We start from the raw sequence: 20,989 nt of genomic DNA on the forward strand, positions 1-20,989 counted from the left end.
TGGACAAGACAAAAGATTTAAGTGTCTTTGAACGGGGTATGGTAGTAAGTGCCAGGCACACCGGTTTGAGTCAAGAACTGCAACGCTGCTGGGTTTTTCACGCTCAACAGTTTCCGGTTCGCAGTGCTTCATTTGAGCCGGATCCTGCCGGAACAGGATCCTTTACCGTTCCGTTGTGGACTGTTTCGTTCCGGAACCGGTACCTCTCTTGGCATTAAAAATAATTGTCAATTTTTTACAAATAAAAGCAATCAAAAATTAATTTGAGTGGCCTCTTCGTTAACCCCCCCCCCAGGGCTTATGGTTTGAGCAACACTGTAACTTATGTTTGAGACCAATGTGTGGCCAAGGCTGTGTGGCCATAGCTCACAGAACTAGAAGGAGATGAACTTTCTATGATCTCCCTTCCTCTCTGCTCTGATAGACATGAGCCTGCGACTCATCTCTCCAGCGTTGCACTTCATGTATTTCCTGACACGATCATAGACAAGGGCTCTGGAGGAGCTGCAGTACCCCTGATACATTGAAATGCATTTGTCACAGTTATAGTGCAGTCTGTTCGGACATAAATGAAATGATTCAGAATAGCCTGGTGTACTCTGGTGCTCTATGCCCTATTGCAGTGTGATTATATGTATACAAGGCTTTGTTATCAAGGTGATTCCCCTGGTCACCCTCTTGTCGCTCTATGCTTTTTGATCCGGCACCTCCCAGTTTACAAGTGAAGCCCGTGTGTATCAAGGTGTTCCTAATGTTTGCCATATTCAGTGTATGTCCATGGTATTGCATTGGGACAAGTAAACCAAATGATGTCCTAGGTTTCCTTTCCGAGGATGTTGGGGCTTACCACAGACTGTGACAATAAAGTGAGTGACTCTTGTCTCTTCAGTCATCGAATCGCTTCGGTGAGAGAGCCGTTCTTTTGGCTCCCTAATTTGCATAGGCTTCTGGAAGGCTTTTTGGAGATTATCTGCAGATAAATTATGAAAATATTTGATGAAGATGGTGAATCATCTCTGCAGGAACAATACTCATTCTGGTCCAAATATGATAACTAGGGCCCTCACAGAACCCAGGCATTAAAACTGTATTCAACAATATAAAAACAGGTATTGACCTTAGTAGGGAATCAACTAAATGTATTAAAATGTATTCATTTCCCAAAGTTTATTATAAAACATTAACAGAATACATAATTGATTCATATTTCCTGAACGGGCAACGAGAATGCCTGTCTAGGTGTGTGGTGCGTTTACCACTTTTGAACTGTACATTCGGGTAGCAATGCTAGCTTCACTCTCATGTTGGTTCTAGCAAGCAGGCTAGATAGTATCAACAGCCAATCCCGTCGGGTCTGGAAACCATAGTGAGCTTCGTTTGGTCCCTAGCAACGCGATGTCGCAGGGTATGCGTCAAATGTTCATCTTACCCAAACTTTGGTCCAGCCCTGTTCATGCTCGCATCGCCCAACGGTCCCCCGCCCACATTGAAAATGAATGGGGCTCCGTTGTTTCATTGATGCCAATGTGCTAGATGGATTTCTGCCGTTTGTGTAGCCGTTAGCAATAATGCTAATGAAAACAGGCTTCCAGTAGATGGAAAGGCTTTCCCAAAAACCTTCTCAATTAAATGTTAACTACAAGAAAGTAGCCTATGCTAACCTGAAAGTTTTCTCCCGATTTTTCCCAGGCGTCAAAAGTGGTCTCCTGATGTGGTTTAAGCATTGTTGTGGATAGCCAATGTTGCTGTGTTCCAGGGCCCTAACTAATGATAAAAAGTTAGATTTTGAGAGTGAAAACCTGAAAAAAAATAGGTAAAACAGAAACGGAGAAAAACTCAATGGAGAAAACGGAATTTGAGAAAGAACAAAACGGAATAAGGCAAACATTTTTACTGACTTCGTAGGGCCCTAACTAATGATAATAATGTCAAATCAGAACGCTATAATACTCAAGACTGACACAACCCTTTTATTTGTGTTATTCAACCTTATAATGTGGGCTATTTACTGAGTACGTTTTAATAAAATACATTATTTGAAGAACGAACATCATTCAATTCATTTCTTGCAGTAAAACTGTAAATAATACTTTAAATTTCAAGGGAAGACAGGTTAAATGTTCAAAAAGGTTTAACGTTCCCTTACTTATCATATAGGGCTTGCTGGCTGAGAGTACTTAGCACCTCAAACATCATTTGTATAAACCGAGTCCGAGCCTTTACACTTTGGCCTATATGGACAGGGCTAAACTGAAATGTTTCTTACAGAAGAAACGTGAAACTCATTTACACAACCATGGTAGCAATTGAAAGGGAACACCTCTCAAAAGTGTGCACATTTCCTAAGCAATTTCAAAGCACTTTCATGACTCAAAGAAGAGTATTCAGCTATAAGGTACTTTTCTTTTTTCTCTCCTAGCTGTGCCGTTGAGGATTTAAAGCAAGCACACCTGTAGTTGTTCGTTTGGAACACAACCCTGCATCCCCACCATCACACACATACTGTTGTTGTTTTTGCGCAATGCAAAAACGGTCCATTATAAATCCAAATCTGAGTCAGGTGGGCATGATTTGAAAGCTTACGCTATTGCCAACACGACTAGCTAATTTGTCAAACTACGATCTTACAAGTGTTCAGCTTTCACAGGGCAATTCAGAGAAAGAGATTCATTGTAATTTTGGTGCGCATGGAAAAGAGTCAAGAGAGAAATCAGTTGTGGGGGCAGCTGATGAATAATAACACAATAAACAAACACAGGCTCCTTCTATTCAGAACAACCCAGGGTATGACCACATGTCATCATGTAACTGTACATCAAACATTGTGATCATGGGCCTCCCGAGTGGCAGAGCGGTTTAAGGCACTGAGTTGCAGTGCTAGCTGCGTTACTACAGATCCTGGTTTGATACCGGGCTGTGTCGCAGCTGGCCGCGACCGGGAGAACCATGAGGCAACTCACAATTGGAAGAGAGTTTGAGGAGGAGGGTTTGGCCGGGCCGGGATGTTCTTGTCCCATCGTGCTCTAGCGACTCCTGTGGCGGGCCGGGCACAATGCACGCTGACATGGTCGCCAGGTGTACGGTGTTTCCTCCGATACATTGGTGCAGCTGGCGTCCGTGTTAAGCGTGCAATGTGTCAAGAAGCAGTGCGAAGGACGCACGGCTCTCGACCTTCGCCTCTCCCGAGTCTGTATGGGAGTTGCAGCAATGAGACAAGACTGTAACTACCAAATTGGGGAGAAAATGGGGTAAAAAATAAATAATGCTCAAATAAAACCACATAGTGATCATAAACGTTGACACTGTATCTGACATGAGTTTTATGATTTGGAGGGTGTATGTGTTGCTGGTATGACATCAAAGCGGTATTTATTATGATCCACAACATCTCATTGTTCAAAATACAGAGTCATCTTAATTTACAGCATTTCCCTCACTCAGACAACAAACAATTTACTTAAGTTGGCCAATTACCGGGAGAGATGGGGGCAACTTGCTGTTGCGCACGGTGCTCAAGTTCAGAATGTCTGTCAGTTCTGTGAAGTGCAGAGCCGGCATAGCATAGCATGTTACTGTTACTACGCTTCAATTTAGGCACTTATCAGTGCCCAAATCTGCCATTTTCAACCCGGATACGGGTACAAGTGTAAAGGGCTACCAATACACTGAATTCATTCATTTCCAGTATTTAAATTGCAAAGTAATGTCTTTCTACACAATAACACATCACATTTTTCCAATCTGGTAGGTAAACTTGATAAGGCATTACATAATCTCTCACTCACTCACTCGGCACCCATAGGCCATGTTTTGTCTACTGAGCCCAAACCCTTCATTAAACCTGAGCCTCTCGAAGACTCTGATTAGTCGGCTTTGGCTGTCGACTGACATCCACAGGGTCATGCTCCACATCACCCCCTATGGCCACACCCTGTAACTACACCTTCCGGCCTGCAGCGCTCCACTGCCTAGAACCTGCCCGGGGGTTAATGAGTTCTCTCTCCCTGGGGGCCAGGGGCTGGGTATTGTGTTTGTGTGAGGGGAAGATTGACTGTGATGGATCTACTAAACAGGTATCTGGCTAATGTCTACTCCTGTCAGTTTGTGTTTCAAGTTAAGTTTTTAATGTCCCGTGCACAAGTACAGTGAAATGCCTTTCTTGCCAGCTCCAAACCCAACAATGCAGCAATCAATAACAATGTAATACTAGAAATAACAAGGTAGAACAACAGCACACGAGGTATAAAAAGAAGAACACGATAAAGTAAGCAAGCATACCATGTACAGGGTCACTTCTGTATGTGTGTGACTGTGTGTGTGTGTCTTTGGACAGACCCCATTTTGTGAGATCATTACCAGACAACAAGGCTTCTACAATGTGTGTGTCGCTGCAAAACAGATTGCACACTTACAACGCAGATTTATCAAGACTGTTTACTTTCAAGTAGCCAGTGATTTAGATGGAATGACAAAATATAAACAAAAGATGTTGTATGCTTACAAATACGTTATTTTATGATATTACGATAACAATATCCAGAATAGAAACAGATTGTATTTGCAGACTATAACCACAGCTCATAGTAATAAGATAAAGCAGGGTCTATTGTTTCCTATACACCGTATCCATAGGGCCCTCTCCTCTCTCCATCTTCTCTCCTTCTTTAAACCTCCTCCCCTTCCTCCTCCTCTACTCCCTCTTTTCCCCTCTCTGGCCCCTTTCACACAAAGGCAGGGGGAGGAGGGGGAGGAGGGGGAGACGGCACAAAGCCCTGGAAGCTGTAAGCCTGCCCTGGGGGAATGGAAGGGGAGGGAGGGGGAACGGGGTATAGAGGAGGGTGTACGGGGGTAACATGAGATCAGAAAGCCAGAACAGGAGCCAGGGAAAAAGGGGGAAGGGAACAGAGAGGGTCAAGTTGGGAGGAGAGAGGGGGAAGAAGAGAACAACAGAGATTTTGGGGTGGATTTTTAAAGAAGGGAAAGGATTTGGGGTTCTTGAGCTGAATTAAATGTCCATTAACATTCAATAAAATACTGACAGACGATTTGAGCACAACCACCCCCATTCCATGTTATAATTTATCTCTAAATCAAACAATCTGATCAAATCTAATTTTATTGGTCACATACACATGGTTAGCAGATGCAGCGAAATGCTTGGTGCTTCTACTTCCGACAGTGCAGTAATATCTAACAAGTAATCTAACAATTCCCCAACAACTACCTAATACACACATTTAAGTAAAGGAATGGAGTAGGAATACATACATATCAATATATGGATGAGCAACGACAGGGCGGCATAGGCAAGATGCAGTAGATGGTATAAAATACAGTATATACATATGAGATGAGTAATGCAAGATATGGAAACATTATTAAAGTGGCATTATTAAAGTGACTAGTGATCCATTTATTAAAATGGACAATGATTTCAAGTCTTTATGTAGGCAGCAGCCTCTCTGTGTTAGTGATGGCTGTTTAACAGTCTGATGGCCTTGAGATAGAAGCTGTTTTTCAGTCTCTCGGTCCCTACTTTGATGCACCTGTACTGACCTCACCTTCTGGATGATAGCGGGGTGAACAGGCAGTGGCTCGGGTACAATGATTCCCTACACTATTCAGTGTTTGTTTTCTTACATAGACTGAAATTGAGTGAACAGTGTAGAATTTTTGCAACAGGAAATGACAGAGCGATTTCTACATTGGCCGCTTGACCCAAAACAGCTTTCCCATTTTGACAACAGATGTATCTCAGGCGGTAACAATCTATAGGTGAATATCACACCAAATCACAATACTGATGGGTAAGAAATACTGTGAAATACTATTATTCCACTATTACTGCAGATATACAATATTATGGACATTTTCTGAAAAAACAATACAAAAATTCTAAAACATCCTATGTGTGAATGTGTGTTGAGTAGGTAACACTATATATTCATTAGTACAGCATGTTTCTATGCGTGTGTATCAGGTTCTGCGTTGGCCAGTAATAGCTGGCTTTTGGATATTAAAAAACGTAGAAACGATTGTCGGAGAGAAAAAAAAACATTGTGAAATAATGCTTTTTAGCCTATTCATTGATGGAAATACCAGTTGATGGACATACTGTACATTTGACCGGTCATGCTTATTGGTCTATAGGTTAATTTGCATAATGCAGCGTTTTACTATGTAGCTTAGGCCTACTGGTTGTATGAATTTGGGATAGATCTTCCCACTACTGTCCCAGAGTCCGTTTGGGCTATTTCCTTCTCGACAAGCGGACCAATATAAAAGGGAACCTTTTCTACTATGGGGGATAGTAGATTGACATAGGCTCATAGGCGACACATCCATACGGCGAGGGGAAGCTAAACTTTCACTAAGTAAATTGATGGCCTAATTAGCCTACACTGTCTATACAGAAATAAATACAATCATTCTAAATAGGCTACTGAAGCATGACTTGGCCACAGACGTTCGTTAGCTTCCCCTTAAAAATAAATCAATTGTGGATTGATTTAAATCGCATTGCCTACAGTCAGAATGAAAGGCAGCGTGCGCAAAGTGGGCAGCGCTCGCTGCAAATACCAAATAGATTATTGTTGAGTTGCAACTGTCAGTGAAAAGTAGAAAGACACAGCCTGGCATATTGCAATATTTCTAAATTCTATCGCTGGAAAACATCATTTGGATATGGCTATTGCTGTAAAGAGTAGATAATGAAAAGACTCTAATCTGCCTTTTATTTATCAAAATCCTCAAATGAATTGAGCGAACAACAGAAGACCTATAGCCTAGCTTACTGGCACCAGCAGAGACCATCAGACACATCCCCAGTGAATGCGCCCTGCGCATATTCACTTTTTGTCATTGCTGGGTCAGTGCCACTTAAAAGTTCGTTTTTGGACAGTAATTTCCTCCGTTAGATGGACGTCATATTCTATTTGTGTCTCCCTTTCTCATAGGCCTATTATATGGACAACACTAATGTCTCCAGTCATTTAAAGTGTGGTAAAATTGCATGAAATGTGCTTTTCCCGCCTATAGCCCAGTCCTCTACACTACACACGCTCAGCCATGCATTGAACAGTATTTTTTGTGAACAGTGATTGAAACATATTATTAGCATAAATTATGACTAGCCAGTCTACTGATCACATCACAAATAGTAATCTATCTTACATAAGTCTGCAAATGCGATGATGCATGGAATGTTTTCTTATAAAGGTGCATTTTTATGGGGGAAATTTGTTTCCCCAAACTTGAAAACTCACGCTCAGTCTATGCAATGGCTAGCGATTTTGCTGCTCGTTACTGGTCTTGTTGGCTGAGGGAAAAGTCAATGGGGACAGTTATTCTAGTATCTTCAAAGTGCGCGGTCAGGACACACATCCTTGCATCCTCGACATGCATATTCTGTTAAGATGAATTAGCACCATCTAAATGTGATTTCTGTCAATCTGAACACATTGAGTTAGACTCTCTAATCAGGTTTCACACCCAATGCATAAGGGTCTGGTACATTTCTCAAATGTCCGGTAAATTAAATTAAAATGCTGCCGGTCAAATGTCCAGCGCCACATTTTCATAACAGAAACCCTGGTGTAGCACCTTGAAGATCTCTATCCCTGAACACAAAACATTGTTCAGCAACACCCCGGTCTCTTACCAAGACATGTAACTAACTAACTAATCAGCTTCTGCCTCTTTTCACCCCTCACTAGCCCCCTATAGAGTTGTAGTGTTGACACACCTGTGTCCTCCTCTCCTCTCTTGCCCCACCTCTCTCTACACACACACACATCACCACACAGGAAGACACACACTTATCAGACACCATCTCAGATCTTACCAGGGGCCTCTCACAACATGGGAAAGGTATTTTACACAGGTGCACACACACACACACACACAAACAGCATGTTTAAACTGAAGTAACAGTTGGTGTAAAAATAGGTCTGAGTGTTTCAGAGCGAGGCACAGGGGTGCCAGGGAGGATGTCGCTAAAAGTTATGCCACCGTGCCAATCACCGAGCAGATATATCTATACTCCTCTCTCACTGTTTTTTCATTTTCTTTCTTTACTCTCTCTCTCTCTTTACTCCCTCTCTCTCTTTACTGTCTCTCATTAATGTAGCTGATCCCATCACCCGCGGCGTGCCCATGTCTTCAGCAAGTGGGCACAGTGGATGAAGTCATCTCCTTCTCTGTTGCCCTCTCTCCTTCCTCTCCTCCCTCAGTGTGACGCTCTGTTCCCTCTCTCCACGAAGAGGCGTGCGAGAGCTCTCTCTATCTGTCTCTCTCTGTCTGTATCCTCCAGTCTGGTTAAGGATTCATGGTCCTACATTATCCACAGTCATTCAAACAAAGAGCAAGAGGAAGGTTGGTAAAATGGGACAGAGAAAAAGTGACAGAGGAGAGAGAGAAGAGATCGAGGAGAGAGAGTGAAGGTGACTCTATGCAGACGTCTGAGACAGACAGTCTCTGCAGTCTGTGTGTCTGTGATAGTTGTTGATGGACAGGGTTGTCATGGTGATTGATGCCAGCACTCAGCTCTCTGATGGTATATGGTCTGGATTACCAGAAACAGGCCTGTAACATTCACACACACACACACACACACACACACACACACACACACACACACACACAGTAATAGCGAATCTACTGGTATCATTTAGTATTTCATCAAACTATTACAGCGCCAGGAAACAGTAAGAAGGAAAAGGAAAGTGAGATATTCGACAACAATACAGCAAGACATCACTAACACTTTCTGTATCATCACTCCAACACCTCTCACTATGGACATGACTCTACCCCCATACCTTGTTTGGCAGGCAGGCAGTGTGCGCTGGATCAGACTCATGGCCAGGGGTAATGTAATAAAGCTGAGAGAGGCTGAATGACTGAGAGACCCAGGTGTGACTCTGTGGGGTCCTGGCGAGAGGGGGGACAGGGGTGGGTTTGTATATATATGTGTGTGTGTGTGTGTGTGTGTGTGTGTGTGTGTGTGTGTGTGTGTGTATATATATATATATAGAAAGAGAGAGAGGGAGGGATGGAGAGTGACCGAGAGAAGGGGGGGGGGGGCCGAGAGAGAGAGAGGGAGGGATGGAGAGTGACCGAGAGAGAGAGAGAGAGAGAGACTACACACAACTGGATTCCCTTTGAAGGCGTCAAGAGATATTTAAGACATTTACAAAATACAAAATTGTTACAGTGGGAGCGAGCCAAAACCAGAACACACAAGACCGCCCAGTCACAGCAGAGAACATCAGCTGTGAATGAGGGAGGAGAATCCAGAAAACACATTGTAGCTCTCTCTCTCTCTCTCTTTCTTCCATCCATCATCCCTCTTAACATTTCCGGCCATTAAACCATCAAGCTGTGATCCTCTCAGTGACAGACAGACAGAGAAGGGAGAGAGCTAGGGACCTCCCCACTGGAGCTGTGATCCTCTCAGTGACAGACCTCCCCACTGGAGCTGTGATCCTCTCAGTGACAGACAGACAGTGAAGGGAGAGAGCTAGGGACCTCCCCACTGGAGCTGTGATCCTCTCAGTGACAGACAGACAGTGAAGGGAGAGAGCTAGGGACCTCACCACTGGAGCTGTGATCCTCTCAGTGACAGACAGACAGAGAAGGGAGAGAGCTAGGGACCTCCCCACTGGAGCTGTGATCCTTTCAGTGACAGACAGACAGTGAAGGGAGAGAGCTAGGGACCTCACCACTGGAGCTGTGATCCTCTCAGTGACAGACAGACAGAGAAGGGAGAGAGGGACTCCCCACTGGAGGTGACCTCCCCCCCACTGGAGCTGTGATCCTCTCAGTGACAGACAGACAGAGAGAAGGGAGGACCTCCCCACTGAGCTAGGGACAGACCTCCCCACTGGAGCTGTGATCCTCTCAGTGACAGACAGACAGTGAAGGGAGAGAGCTAGGGACCTCTCCACTGGAGCTGTGATCCTCTCAGTGACAGACAGACAGTGAAGGGAGAGAGCTAGGGACCTCCCCACTGGAGCTGTGATCCTTTCAGTGACAGACAGACAGTGAAGGGAGAGAGCTAGGGACCTCCCCACTGGAGCTGTGATCCTCTCAGTGACAGACAGACAGTGAAGGGAGAGAGCTAGGGACCTCCCCACTGGAGCTGTGCAATCAAATGCAAAACACAGAGACAGGCACATACAAACACACAGACACAAACATACAGACAAACACACAGACATACACCGGCAAACACAAGCACAGATGCACAGCACCGGCATACTGTATGTATAAATGCATAGACATCCACACAGACACACATCCTTACCTGGACAACTGCACGTTCCCACCGACCAGACTGCCACCCTGCAGGAGGGCAACGTGAAAGCTTTCTGTCAATGCAATGAAGAACGCTCTCAAATCGAAGTGCTCCTTTATCAAATCTAAAAGCATGATATCACAAGGCAGGATTCCACACTAACCTTTCCCACACTCCATTTTGAATGGCTCCCCGCTGTTGCTGCAAAGCCCTGACCATGATGCCAACTGCAGGTTCACATCTCTAATGTCCGTTCAGGTGACACCAGGCTGGCAGCATACCGAGGCTGTGCCATGGTAGGTCTCCATGCTGTGAATACAGAAGCATGTTAATGGACTGACATTACGGCAGAAGAGCCTAGAGGCCTGGCGCGACAAGCCAGGACTCACGTAGTCTGTCTGAGGAGCAATCCTGGAGCTTACGAGACCATTAGGGTTAATAGGTATCACGTTCAGTTGTTGTTATAGATTAACGAGCTCATCCTGAACATGTTACGACACCGTGCTTTGTCTGAGCGTGTGTCAGCCTCTAGGGGATTTCAAATTGTATTGCATTTTGACATTTGTTCCCAGACTAGACGTTTGCCTGCAATAGCTTGATCCATGTTTTCACACACAATTGTTGTTGTTGTTGCTCGATACATGTAGTTATAAGCTGAGAACAATTCACTCCCGGGGTACTCATGACTCAATGAGTACAGTGTCAATCTATCCCCGAATGAAAAAAGATTGCAGTCAGACTGCAGTATAACACATGATGTGCAAAACAGAACACAGTATCATCTGGATGTGTCTGCAGATAAAGTTAAACGTTCACCTTCCGCTACCATTTCTGTCAAGCCGTCGACACATATAGTTTGAGGCATAGGTTCCAACGTATCCAACGTGTGCACAGCCCAGAACGCACTGCAACAGCCTCTGCAACGCAACGCCGCAAGGCAAGCGCAGCGTTCCGTTGGAAATGAATGCACTTCTTGTGTACCAAAATGCAATAGCTCCGTCGGTGTGATTGTGAACTGGATATGCATCCAAAAGAACTGTTTTTTTACTGCAGTAATTTTGCAGTGTAACGGCAATACACTGCAATCCTTCTGCAAATACTGCATCCAAATTACCACAGTCGACCGCAGTTGCTGCACATTTACTGCAGTTTCAAAACTTTTTAACTTCAAATACACACTTCGGGTGGAGTTTTCCCCAATTAAGGTCAAGCCTAACTTACCCTTCCTTCACATAACCTTGTCAAGATAAAACTTAAAAAATGTAAACTCTGATTGTCAACTTCACTCCCGAAAAGATGGGGCTACATTTTAGTCCATCTTTGCTCCAGAGTGGTGCAGCGGTCTAAGGCACTGCATCTCAGTGCTAGAGGCGTCACCACAGACCCTGGTTCAATTCCAGGCTGTATCACAATCGGCCGTGATTGGGCGTCCCAAAGGGAGGAACACAATTGGCCCAGGCCGTCATTGTAAATACGAATTTGTTCTTAACTGACTTGCCCCCTTAAATAAAGGTAAAATACAAATAAAACCATATATAGACATGTGGCGCCCTCTAGTGGGGATAAAACAGTGGTTACCAAAATGGACCAGCAGAGAAAGCGAAAGGAGAAAAAAATTACATTAAAAAAATCATAGAGATAGATAGAGGACTCATCACGTATAATATAGCTCTTGCAATTGAGGGCTTTCACCATTTTAAAGTAGTCAACTTGGTTGAGATTTCTATGCGCTGGGAGCATTGTTGCTTTATGCCCTCCCAGATAACGTAGATTTTAACTTATGAGTTTGGAGCAACCAGCCAATGAGGAAGAAGCATATTGATTACTTTAAAATGGAGATAGCCTCAATGACGCTGGCTATGCTGTCACATACATTATAATGGCACATATACAAAGATCAGTCCTCTATCTTTCTCTATGGAAAACAATTCAAACGCCTTTCCTGGAAATTCTACGGAACCGCCACAACTTCACCACATGACATTTCAGAAAGAAAATGCGACACTCCTTCCCCGAACACTAGAAGGCCCAGATTTCATTCAATGGCCACGGGTACTTAACCATTGATTAATATAATAGCACAGACGCGAAATTTTTGACCCTGACACTACTGATGAACATACAACTTAGTGTGACTTGAAGATTTTTATTACGTTTTAGAAGGAGAACCCTCAATCAAGCAGCACATCAAATGAAGGCATTCCCGTCACATCTCAACTCCCACTAGGTTCCCGTAAACCCATTCGACCTCATCAGGAGCAAACCCTTTCGATATTACTAATTGTGAAAAGATAAATACAGTGGGCAGAAGTTAAAGCATGCAAATGCGTTTGCTACTTTCCCTATAGATGCGTCTGGCTGAAGGCTACCAATAGGAAACTTCTCATATACCTTGTTACATTGTAGCAGCGTGTGTAATAGAGGGTTGCAACAACGTAGCCTAATTACCTGTTTGTGCATGCAGATTTCTCATGGGAGGTGCCGTTGCTGCGCTCATTGTTAAAATACTGTAACATTTTTAAAAAACGGCTACGTAGCTTCTTTGCCCCAAATGTCGTTAGTTGAGCCACGCAGCCCTCCGAAAACGTTCACAAAATTAAGTAATAGGTGAATAATGTTCCATAAATCCATAATGCATTTGAAAATATCGGTTTGGCAAAACTACACGCAGATACATAATGAAATCCTTGCTTGGGAGAGATTAGAGCGTTTAGAGAATCACCCACTGGCCTTACATTACGATCAGACTCTTCTTGTTACATATTCGAAAACCCGACCAGTAATTATATATCTTGCACAGTCATATCGTCCTCCAAAATGAGTGTACAGCCCTCTCAGAACTAAGAACTGAACATCACTTTTCAAAATCGCCAATCCACATACGTCGTAGCTGCGTGCACCGCGCACAGGTTTGCCACAAGCATGTTCAATCCAAATACACGTTCTTTATTTTTAGGAAGACACCAGGATCCCAGCGATGGCTATTAGGAAATTGCGCAGTTCTTAATCCATTGAAACGCAGCCCCCCTTCTCTGATGTAAATGCTCTTCTCTTCCTCCTCCCTCTTTCTTACCCTCTCTCTTTCATGCAGGTTCATTTTCGGGGAACCAGTCTTGGACCTAAACTGCCCCGCCTCAGTACTCACTGGCAAACACACACTGTGTGACTTGCCGAAATTCCATTAGACCCAGATTTTTCCGTTGAGTGTTTGCTCGGTCATTTCTTCTATAGTTTAAACTGAACATATTTATGGTAAGTCCATGAGAGCCACTCGAAGATATAAAATGATATGTTATATAGTGATGTTTTTACAATAGTGATTTCCTTTGGATAATAGGCCATTTCACCACGGTGGACAACGACATTAGTTTACTATATACACTGTCAAGGGTTAGCGCATTGAATGGTTCCAATACATTTATCTAGGGATGTTAGTGGGTGTCGTTTTACAGCGTTTAATGGAATAAGCAGATGGGAAATGTTTGCTACAAACAGGGAATGCCTCCTAGAAATACCAGAGATGTGAAATGACTAGAAGGTGCTTTTTTTAATGTATTGTTTCCTATTGACCCTTCGAGATCCAAACACAAACCCTCTTCAGAAAGTCTAATGCATTATTTAGGCACTATACATTATTAGTGTTTCCATCACAATTGAAGATAATTTCCTTATCTTTCAACTAGCATATTGTTTCAACCTAAAGCAACGCTTTCCAACACAACACTGCCTCAGAAGAACTTAGAAGAAGCCTATTTGAATTTGAATGGCATGTTGCTATGAGCACCTCAACAACTAGTAATACACACACACACACACACACACACACACACACACACACACACACACACAGACTTGGGCCGACCAACATAAAGAGACCCTTAACGGCCTGAGGAAGTCTATGTCTCTTTCAGGAGACATTTCTGCCTGAATACGGCCTTGAACTGAAGGGAGGCTCTCATTCCCTCAATCAACCTTCACTCCTTCACTCACTTCTTGCCTCCCTCACTCCTTCCCCTCCATCACAACTGTTTCTTCTGTTTCACTCTTTCTCCCCAGTCCCTCTCTTGTTTTTCCCCTCCTGTGAATAACTTTGGGTTGATGCCTTTACAGTGTGTGTGTGTGTGTGTGTGTGTTCATTTGTTTGCTCCTCCCTTCACTTTGGTAAAATGTGTATTAGCATACAAATGTCCTTTATCTTACCTTGATTAAGCACATTGTGTGTCACAGGAGGTTGGTGGCACCTTAATTGGGGAGGACGGGCTCGTGGTAATGGCTGGAGCAGAATAAGTGGAATCATATCAAATACAGAATGTTTTGGATGCCATTCCATTCACTCTGTTCCAGCCCTTATTATGAGCCATCCTCCCCTCAGCAGCCTCCACTGGTGTGTGTGTGTGTGTGTGTGTGTGTGTGTGTGTGTGTGTGTGTGTGTGTGTGTGTGTGTGTGTGTGTGTGTGTGTGTGTGTGTGTGTGCGTGCGTGTGTGTGTGTGTGTGCGTGCGTGCGTGCGTGTAGGAGTGGCTTGCCATCCTGCCATAAAATGTGACACTCAGACATTTGAGCTCTCTGCCAATCCTACAAACACACACAGATAAATGTCATTACACATGGAAGACACACTATCACACTCAGAAATTCACCACATCCAGATGCTACTAAGGAATATAAAGGAAAGGCTCTACAGTGGATGAAAGTCTGTGTGTGCGTATGTGCGTGGTTTACAGTACAGCAATTCCTCATCAGCATATCAGCATCATCAGTATTATTATCCAGTTCTCCTACCCATTCCCCAGACTACCTCAAATCAGTATTATTATCCAGTTCTCCTACCCATTCCCCAGACTACCTCAAATCAGTATTATTATCCAGTTCTCCTACCCATTCCCCAGACTACCTTAAATCAATATTATTATCCAGTTCTCCTACCCATTCCCCAGACTACCTCAAATCAGTATTATTATCCAGTTCTCCTACCCATTCCCCAGACTACCTCAAATCAGTATTATTATCCAGTTATCCTACCTATTCCCCAGACTACCTCAAATCAGTATTATTATCCAGTTCTCCTACCCATTCCCCAGACTACCTCAAATCAGTATTATTATCCAGTTATCCTACCTATTCCCCAGACTACCTCAAATCAGTATTATTATCCAGTTCTCCTACCCATTCCCCAGACTACCTCAAATCAGTATTATTATCCAGTTCTCCTACCCATTCCCCAGACTACCTCAAATCAGTATTATTATCCAGTTCTCCTACCCATTCCCCAGACTACCTCAAATCAGTATTATTATCCAGTTCTCCTACCTATTCCCCAGACTACCTCAAATCAGTATTATTATCCAGTTCTCCTACCCATTCCCCAGACTACCTCAAATCAGTATTATTATCCAGTTCTCCTACCCATTCCCCAGACTACCTCAAATCAGTATTTTTATCCAGTTCTCCTACCCATTCCCCAGACTACCTCAAATCAGTATTATTATCCAGTTCTCCTACCCATTCCCCAGACTACCTCAAATCAGCATTATTATCCAGTTCTCCTACCCATTCCCCAAACTACCTCAAATCAGTATTATTATCCAGTTCTCCTACCCATTCACCTGACTACCTCAAATCAGCATTATTATCCAGTTCTCCTACCCATTCCCCAGACTACCTCAAATCATTATTATTATCCAGTTCTCCTACCCATTCCCCAGACTACCTCAAATCAGTATTATTATCCAGTTCTCCTACCCATTCCCCAAACTACCTCAAATCAGTATTATTATCCAGTTCTCCTACCCATTCCCCAGACTACCCCAAATCAGTATTATGATCAGTTCTCCTACCCATTCCCCATACTACCTCAAATCAGTATTATTATCCAGTTCTCCTACCCATTCCCCAAACTACCTCATTTCAGCATGTGTGATCTCTGACAGCAGCGGGGTCTGGGTCGCTGCGTGTCCTGCCCACCGTACCCTTCCTAACCACTGCTGAGTGAGTGTCAGTACTGTGTGTCTGTGCTATGCGCTAGTATAATTATTGTTCGTGAAGTAAATATGGTTATTATTATTACGTTTCTAGTCTTCTGAGATGCAAACAAGTATACAAAAATCAGATATACAATTATGCAACAAGTGGGAAGAAAATAATTAGAAAACAATTAGGAAAACAAATAATTGCAAGAATAAGTCATGAAATGTATGGTATGTTTGGTTGGTTTGAGAATGATGAGTCTCATGTCTACACAATATTATTTCCAACAAGCGACCCATATTCTTTCACAGTTTTTGTACAAAAAAAAAAGGTTTTATTTTAAGGATATCTTTTCCATTAAACACGTTTCTTTCACTCTACAAGTCCACTCTTCCATAGTAGGAGCATCTTTATTTAACCAATGTGTTGTAACACACTTCTTTGCTGCAGACGAGTATATTTAATAGGTAGGCATTTTGAAACCAAGGATTACTCCAGGTATGGGTTCTTTGCAAGGGAACATTTAAATACATTGCTTACAAAGTCAAAAACATAATTTCAGAATATAATTATTATAGGACAAGACCTAGTGTATGTTTGTGTGTGTCTGAATAATTACCATGAAATAATTACGAGGAAGAGAGTGTTTATTTATTACGATGAGTTCAGTTTCAAGTTTCCGTTTAAAGTTTTACTATCCATATGTGTGGGATACTTGCAGGTTCCTTCTCCACAATGCAACAACAATAAGAAATAAGAAAATATAAGCATATGAACATAAAATGGCTCAGTAGAATAGAGTAAACATTTTAGCATAAGTATAGTACAGGAAGGCACAATTTATAGTCCAATATTTACAAATATTTTGGGGAAGGGGGGATTGGGGGGCAAGTGTTTACATTGTGCACTATTTAGCAATCATAATAAGAGTCTGGTTGCAGCAGTTGTGATGTGTGTGTAGAATGAATGTATGTGTGTGTGTGTGTAGACGTGTGCATGTTTGTGTGGGTGAGTGCATGGGTACTCAGGTGTGGAGAATCAGAGCAGGACAGTCCAGTTCAAGTGTTCAGCAATCTGATGGCTTGTGGGTAGATACAAACTGTCTATGTGTGACTGTGTGTGTGTCTGTGTGTGTGTCTGCCTCTGTTGTATTGTTGAGAGCTCTTCCAGCAGGGTAAAAGAGGTCACAGTGGACAGTGGAGTGATGTTGTGTTGATGCTGTTGTTATATTAAGAAGTGAATCATGAGAAGTTGAAATTGGAGAGAGGAGAATGTCAGTCCTTCATATAAACATGTCAGTCAAACCCCAAAGAGCCAACTGCAGTTATACATTATATTCTAATTATTACAATAATCTGCAGTCATTTATGTAAAAAAAAAAATTGTTGAAGGGATTAGAATATTTTCTAAATGATAAAACTGAGATAAAAAGAAAACAACGTTCTACGGAGAATTCAAAAGGCACCTTGTGGAGTATGTTTGTGTTTTACCTAATAAAGAGTATAGTGTTCATTAGTAAAGTGTGATTCAGAGATGTTAAAGATTGTGTGTACTTTGTGTTTGTGTGTGTATGAGTGTGTGTGTGTGTGATCGCGTTGTGCTGGCATGCAGAGGACAGATGAAGCCAGTGATGTAATGTCTGTGTCCTGTCTATGTCTCGTGTGTGTGTGTGTGTGTGTGTGTAGCCCCCTAGCTGTCCAGACTCATGAGCAGAACGGTTCCTCTCTTGATCCAGTGGTCAAAAGGCACATCTCCAGACTTGAGGTGCACCCCCATCACAAAGGAGGGTCTGCCACCTCCCCCATCACAAAGGAGGGTCTGCCCCCCCCATCACAAGAGGGTCTGCCCCCCCCCATCACAAGAGTGTCTGTCCCCCCATCACAAGAGGGTCTGCCCCCCCCATCACAAGAGGGTCTGCCCCCCGGAACACACTGGGAAGTAGTAGCATAGACACACTTGGGAGATAGACAGGACACAGCAACCTGGTCTCAGGGCATTTCCTATTAGTATGTACGTGTTATATAGTATGATATGATACATTTGGTATGGTTACATAAGACAGATGGTTACTTAAGCCAAAAACAAAAGGTTGGGGGTGGTTGCAACTTTTCAACTACTTACTACTTTTTAGCATGTTAGCTAACCCTTCCCCTAACCCTAACCTTAACCTAAGTTCGAAACTTAATCCTAAACTATGTTAGCGAGCTAGCTAACATAGTTTACATATCATTAGAATTCGTAGGCCATTTTGCCACAGACATTACATCACTGTCACTTGGCAGATAGACAGACAGACAGACAGACATACAGAGAGAGAGGAAAGGGAGAGCGAGAGAGAGGGAAGGGAGAGAGAGAGAGGGAAGGGAGAGAGGGAAAGAGAGAGAAAAAAAACGATTGCCTTACTCTTGACTATATGCGGTTTGAAGTTGATGATGTTGAGGATTGGGACAGACCAGCTGCACAAGCTCAGCCTCCACCAGACAAGTCTTATCCCAGCCAGCCCCCTCCAGATACAGCCCCTGGATAAACACCCCCCGTCCCGGGGAGGGGATGGAGGGAAGAGGAGTGTTGAGAAGAGGAATGAAAATTAATGAAAATGAGTTACATAAAAGGTCCATTAGACTGGACTAGCGCCTTGAGTTTTCTGACCATGTGACCTGACCAGGAAGAATATACCCTAGCCTAGACTAAACACATTGCGGGGAATAGTTGTGGACGAAGGGACACTGATTTATAGTAAAACGTTGGTGTCTCACCTTGGGTGGGAAGATGAGGTTGTTCACTGTAGCAACGATGAACTCCAAGGATAGAGTCCACTGACACCTGTGCGTAACAGACATTTTAGTCAGATTTTCAGTTAGTCTCCCATTGACCTCAATGTATGAGTAAGTGAACATTTGACTTAAAGGAAGTTAAGACTTGCCCCACAGTATCTTACTGCCTGCCACACCAGACACTCAAGTAATTTGTATTATCCCAACAGCGGTACTGTATGTCCTTGGAAAAGTAGCAATGTGGGCATAATTGTAAAACAAACATGACCCATTCCTGAGTATGGAGCAGTGGTCTTTGAGTGTGTGAGGTGCAGAGTGGTGCTTGTAGTTGAGGTTAGTTTGTGAACAATTTGAAAGTTTGCTCAGTGGTTCGTTGGCGAGCATGTTGAGAGCAGAGTAAGTGCTGTGTGTGTGTGTGTGTGTGTGTTCACACGTTGTGCGGAAGCCAGTTAGGAGGATAAAGCCAGAGAGCCAGAAGAGGTGGGTGGGCTGTCTTTGCCCACGATGCCAGCCGCTTCAGAGACTGGTAGGCCTGAGGAGGAGGGAGGAGACACAGTTCAGACAGACACAGACAGGCAGACAGAGACACACACATGCAACGCATTAGCAGAAGGGTAAGAAGGGTAAGAAACCCATTTGGATAGCTCATTGGGGTTCTGTCTGTCTCATCATGCCTCATCGTTTGTTGTTTTCAAGACAGAGAGGAAAGCACTGTCATGTGACAAGTGAGGAGGTAACCAGGAACAAGGAAGAAATTGTTAACAGTCTTTGCTCATCTTTGCTAGGTAGGTGGGATATCTCTACATCTTTACCCTGAGATGAACAACTCCCACTGCCCCACCGTACACACTCGTCTTTGCTAGGTAGGTGGGATATCTCTACATCTTTACCCTGAGATGAACAACTCCCACTGCCCCACCGTACACACTCGTCTTTGCTAGGTAGGTGGGATATCTCTAAATCTTTACCCTGAGATGAACAACTCCCACTGCCCCACCGTACACACTGAAGTAATAGATGCCATTCACAGGTGCAGTGAAGATGGAAGATACCTTTGAACCAAGCCTTCAAGACATCATACTGTGTTCATATTTTTTCCTGTCACGAACTCCGATACCTTCTGCGCCTCGAGCAGCTGCTTTGGCCTGTTGTTTCCAAAGTTTTACTTTGTTTTTATTTGTATTTTGTGTCAACACCTGATACCAACTCACCAGCTAGATTGCAATGGAGCCCGCTTCGCGTGGAATATCGAACTAATATTTCCAGCGCTGTAGAAGCTGTGTTTATTACACTATTGTCCGAGGCAATATTGACAATCCGGGAAATCCAAAGACAAAAAGCACAGGTCATTAGTCATGCAAAAGAAAGATGCTCACATTTTCTAGACCCCATAACAATACTCTGTCAACAGTGCTGAAGTTACAAGCTTAATAGATACGTGTGTGCATTCTCATGTCACCGCCATCTGCTGTTTCCAGTTTGAGAGTAGGAAAGTTAGCCTGAAATCCAGACCTGTGTTGTGTTTACATTCCACTCCGTGTATTCCATGTCATATGCCAAACACGACAAGGAATGGCAAAGATTGGAACGTTAGAACAAACAGACTGGTACCCAGGCTTAGTGTCGTAAAGTACTTTAGTAAAAATACTTCAAAGTACTACTAAAGGAGTTTTCTTGGAATCTGTACTTAACTATTTATATTTTTGATAACTTTTACTTTTACTCCACTACGTTCCTTAAGATACTAATATACTTTTTACTACATACAATTTCCCTGACACCCAAAAGTACTTGACTTGTTACATTTTGAATGCTTAACAGGACAGGAAAATGGTCTAATTCACACACTTATTAAGACGACATCCCTGGTCATCCCTACTGCTTCTGACCTGGTGGATACACTAAACACATGCTTTGTTTGTAAAGTATGTCTGAGTGTTGGAGTGTGCCCC

General features: G+C 43.3%; 1 protein-coding gene across 1 annotated transcript in view; it reads right to left on the reverse strand.

Annotated features, from left to right (window-relative positions):
* The window catches only part of LOC115139061 (lysine-specific demethylase 6B-like), a 362,782-nt gene extending 349,499 nt beyond the window's left edge, over positions 1 to 13,283 (reverse strand). The window contains 3 exon segments of the mRNA XM_065025415.1: positions 10,307 to 10,344; positions 10,461 to 10,606; positions 12,746 to 13,283. The gene's annotated coding sequence lies outside the window, so the exon portion shown is untranslated.
* Positions 13,284 to 20,989: the final 7,706 nt, after the last annotated feature.

The sequence above is a fragment of the Oncorhynchus nerka genome, linkage group LG12 (assembly GCF_034236695.1).
Source record: "Oncorhynchus nerka isolate Pitt River linkage group LG12, Oner_Uvic_2.0, whole genome shotgun sequence".
Taxonomy (NCBI): Eukaryota; Metazoa; Chordata; class Actinopteri; order Salmoniformes; family Salmonidae; genus Oncorhynchus; species Oncorhynchus nerka.